This window comes from Cryptotermes secundus, unplaced genomic scaffold, assembly GCF_002891405.2.
Source record: "Cryptotermes secundus unplaced genomic scaffold, Csec_1.0 scaffold77, whole genome shotgun sequence".
NCBI classification, from domain to species: Eukaryota; Metazoa; Arthropoda; class Insecta; order Blattodea; family Kalotermitidae; genus Cryptotermes; species Cryptotermes secundus.
This window is the reverse complement of record NW_019739940.1, coordinates 229,638-234,862: the sequence shown is the minus strand read 5'-3', so window position 1 is coordinate 234,862 and position 5,225 is coordinate 229,638. Positions and strand designations below refer to the sequence as shown.

The following is a 5,225-nucleotide window of genomic DNA, read 5'->3' as shown; positions in this document are numbered from 1 at the left end:
TACTATTTTAATGTAGTGCTCTATTAAAATACGATTTTCATTCACATGTTAAACAGGGAGTAAAAATTTAATAGACATTTTATTGCTTTCTTAACCGCGACTGTGTTCTGGAGGCCATGGTTGAATATGAACGTTTGAAAATAAACTCATATCACTTTTGTATTTATCTCTAAAACCATAAGACTTATGGAGACATATACTGAAAATAAAATGCGTGCTTCATTTTCTCTACAGCATTTATATGTAACATCATTAAAACATCCAAAAACAGAGATACCATGTATGCGAGATATTTCCTCTGGAGACAAAACAAACCGGAGGGGCGGACAGAAGTGCCAAGAAGACGTAAGAAGATGCTGGATGACCTTGGGGACAGAAGAGGATATTTTAATTGAAGGAGAAACCTTGAGATCATATTAAGTGGAGGAACTGTTTTGGAAGAGACTGTGGACCTGTCGTCTGACAGATTACTGATGACTGACTGACAAATAAAAATTAAAATTGCTCGACGACCCCCCCCCCGTAAAATCCACCAATCTGGATTTGTCATGTCCAATAGTTCTCGAGCTGATACATGGGGACAGGCAGGCACAGCTCTATATGGGTTCACCTCGTGTACATCGTGCAAACAAGTATTGCAGACCCGATTTATATTGAAACACATTGAGTAGTCGAAAGACAAGTCTCGAGATAATCGAGTAGATGCAGCACAAGATTTCAGTGCAATCTTCGAGCTCGCGACATCGGATGCCTATCAGTATGGGATTTACCTCTCCGCTCTTAGCAAAGAAGCAGAACTTCCAGCAGTCACAGAAGAAGAATATTTTCGAAGAATTATCGCTAAAAGTAGTATCAGAAAGTCGTTTTTCTCCGGAAAAGGAATCCGGGTTCTTTCGTTTTGTTTTATTTACATCCGAACACTTCAGAATGCTCCAAATAATAGAGGACACGGAAATAGTAACATGCACTGAAGCGAATTCAGCAATTTCTTAGCCGAGGCAATGCGTTGGAATGAATTTTGGAAACTTTCAACCGACGCCATCTGCACAAGTTCACTGGACTTCATTGAACTACTCCAACATAAAGCTATATTTTATCTGTTGCTACACGACGCAATAGGCAGCATATATGCTACCCGTTGCTAGCGATGTGGAAGTCGTAGGATACCTTTAGCAGCGCCTGTTGTGTTGATAGTTCGAGTGGAGCGGTCTACTGCCTGAAGAATCTCTGGAACAGTTCTGAAGCGAATGCCACGAAGTGATTCCCACACCTTAGGAATCAAGTCGAAGTCACAAGGGCTTAAGTCCGGGGAGTATGGTGGATGGTACAGCACTTCCCAGCCCCATCGATCGAACAAATAAGCCCAACTTGCGCTGCATGCGGCCGATCACTGTCCTGCAAAATGATGGGTTGGTTCTGCGGAAAGTGTCGCCGCTTCTTTCTCAAAGCTGGTCGCAGGTTGTGTTTCAAAAGTGAACAGTAATACTGTGCATTGACGGTCTGCTGTCAGGGAATGGTATGTGTTAGGATAACACCATCACAGTCGTACACGAGAATCACCATAACTTTCACACTGCTGGGCCTGCTGGGGATCTGACGAACTTTTGATTTTCGTGGTGACCCGTAATGACGCAATTCGTTCGATTGGCCTTTCATTTGTGGCTCGTACGATTTGGCCAATGTCTCATCCAGCGTAATGATACGGCGTAAGAAAGCCTCTCCTTCGCGCTCATAGCGCTCCAAGTGGTTGCGAGCAGCGTCGTATCGTAGCCATTTTTTAAATTCCCGTCAAATCATGCGGAACCCATCGTGATGCAATTTTTCTCATGCCCAGGCGTTCCTTCAGAATGTGAAGCGCTGTCATATGCGCTAATCCTGTCTCTCGAGCCAGCTCAAGAATCGTATGGCGTCGATCACTCTCCAGTAACGCGGAGAATGGATACACTTCTTCTTCACTGACACTAGGACGACCTGGCCGACGCATGTCTGCCACATTTTGGCGTCCCTCGTTGAAGGCTTTTACCCACCTTGCCACTGTTCTGTAAGGCAATGCAGATTCCCCGCAAGCCTCTTGAAGACCTTTATGACACTGTAGTGCTGTACAGCCTCTGACACATTCAATCTTTATCCAACTCCGTCGTTCCTGTTTCGAAAACATCGTGACAACACTACACTAGACCGCCAGCTAACACGAGGCTCTGTTCTTCTCGTCACTGCGCATGCGCGTGATGTTGGCAGGGAGAGTCCATTTGCTCTGAGGTAAGGTAGGTATGTAACTAACGTGTGGTATTATATAAGCGACATTATCTGGTTCCGTTGCATGGCGTCTCTACAGCAGTGATGCCACTATTAAAGTTCCAACCCTCGTATATTATTTGTAGGAGGTAAAGACTTCCTTCATTTCATATTGTACAGTTACGAAAAAGTCCTGCAATATATAATTATTATTGCACTATCAAAATATAAAATAACAATTTGCTAGAGGAATCATAAATAATTCGGTCTTCAAATAACTTAATCTATAATGTACGTAAGTAATATTTTAAAACTAAACTTATGTTAGATATTGGCCTACTGCATGAAATGTGGAACAAGATAACCAGTACTGGGGTCTACTGGTGTGATAATTAGTAAATCTAAAAGTCCTCAATTAGCATACCCATGTTATGTAACATCATACCGAATGTTTCTCCCCTTTAATTGGGAATTTACGCTGATGGATTGGGTAGTGACCGTGGTTCATCCCCCTAACATTTGTACTTGGCAATAAGTCTTTGAAAATACGTGGATTCTTAATTCTGGATTCCTCGGAGGTCATGGCATTCAGCACCAATGTCTAAACCATCAACATTGTCAGTATTAATGGCGATTCTTCTACCAATACAAAGAGTACTTGCCTCTCCTTGTCTTGTCAGGATCTCCGTAACTATACAATAAAGTTAGAGACTGCACCAACAAGAAAGTTCCTTAACACACAGCTAGGTATCTCTCTCCCATCCATCTCAGCTAAATTACAGATCCATATCAGACATGCTGACCCGAGCATGTCACAGTCAGACACATCACTGAGTGACAGGGAAGTACCGAGCGGTACCGAGAACTCCACTATGGAGTCCATACATCCTCGGAGATTCAACAACAGTAAAAACGGCTTAGGTTCTAAGGACACATAAGTGTCGAAGCCTGCCACTGGCGACGAACTCTTCTCTGCCTTACATATGACGCGCAAGGAATGAATCAGGAAAAATTTGATAACAAAGTTGTGCTTTTCTTGCGTAATGGAATATTCGTTTTACAATATTTGAATTATAATTTTTGGTATATTTAATTTTTTTCCAGTTCAGATGTTTCCCCAAAATTTCAAGATCGAAGATCACACACTTCTGGCTCCAGATTACTGTAACCGCCGAAACATGACATTTATTCACCGAGTTGGATGGTGTACCGTAATGTTCTAGACTTCTAGTGCAAAATTTTTAATTCGAATTTTTACTCGGACACAGTCTATCCTGACAATGTTTGTTGTTGTTTTACTCGATATCTCAACGCAAATGCTGGAACAGTACCACGAGTGCTTCCTACCAAATTCTATACATCACCCTGAAAATTCAACGCTGTATAGTTTACATCCTGACAGTGCTGTAAATTGATGGTTGATGATGATAATGATAATAATAACAACAACAACAACAACAACAATAATAATAATAATAATAATAATAATAATAATAATAATAATAATAATAATAGTCATGGCAAATAAGAAGTTCTATTCCTAGTGCTGCCATCTGTTTTTGACGATATAATTTGTAGTACACCAACAAGTTTGAGTGAGTATGGTGGGGTAGAAATGAGGCCAGTATTGAATACGTATGTAGTTCCTCTCGAAACAGAGAGCGATTCGTTCGCGAATGATCCATCCACAGTCTCATCAGAACTATTATATTACTATGACAACGGAATCAACACCACTACGAACTCATCTAGGTCTTGTATTGATTTTCAAATCAAGCTCTATTGCAGTTCGTACACATGTAAGAAGTATGTCTTCTCATGTGAACGTAGTTGGTTTGTACCCCAGTGCATCCTATGATGTGAAGTGAGTCCGTGCATGCAGTTAAAGATTTCGTTCAACACATCGATAACATGCATGCAAAATTAAACCACCACTGGCAATATACCGTTGTATGATATGTTATTGCTGTGTATGTACCTGTATAATACGGACAGAAGTATAAAATCAATATTCCATGACGCTGGGGATGTTAGGTGGGCTTTAAGAGGGGGAAATTCACAATTTTCTATTACGCCACAGCATCGTTCCATAAAATACATCCTCGATAGATTAACTACAATCAATGTTTTGTGGGTTTCCTCTTCTCTCTAGATGCGTTGACAAAGGATTTACTAGTTATCCAGATAGTCACTAGAAAGTGTCACTTAACCAGTTCACATGTCACTACATTATGGGAAAGCATTTTCGCTTCATTGGTAGCAATTAACCGTAAACATGGGTGACAATCTTCTGTCTCACTACAGTTGGCCATTGTGAAACGAGGCAACTTGAATTGCATTGCAATCAATACTGGGTCTATATACCTATCGATCCCGGCGGGTGGGAGGTAAGGGGATTCGCCTATACATGAAGGGGCAAACTGCTGAAGTCTTGTGCATGCCGTACCAACTGCTATCATTTCACAGGCGAGGACCATATTTTCTGTGGTGTTGCTACTTGACGAAACTAATGACACGAATTCTATCTTCCCTGACGGTAATATTAATTAATATCACTTTAAGGATCCATTGGCAAATTTATTATTTAGTTCTTTGGAACAACGGTTTTCGTTTCGCAGTATCATATATTCTTTCAAGGGCATGTGTTTATTTTTACTCAAAGGAGGGGGAAAATTAATGGCATCAAATCAGTACCGAATAATTTACTTTCGGCGTACTGAACTGAATACAGCCTATTTTCTGAACGGTAGTATTACAAGATTTCAAAATATAATCGCACATAATAATTTGTTTCTCTCATTTGTATAATAAACTCTTCACTCTTCTCGCCTCAACAGAAATCCGTCGATCAATAAATTCACGTTTCACTCAACAGATGGCATCCAAATCATCTCATAATTTCAGACAAGTAATCTGATTGGCTTCTTCGAAAGTAGTCCCAGACATGTGTTTCATTTCCCGCCTCTCGTGTTCTGTTATTGTGTAGACCC

General features: G+C 40.8%; 1 protein-coding gene across 1 annotated transcript in view; it reads right to left on the bottom strand.

Annotated features, from left to right (window-relative positions):
- LOC111872015 (chaoptin) overlaps nt 1-5,225 on the bottom strand; it is a 58,371-nt gene that overhangs the window by 51,558 nt on the left and 1,588 nt on the right. The window lies entirely within an intron of this gene.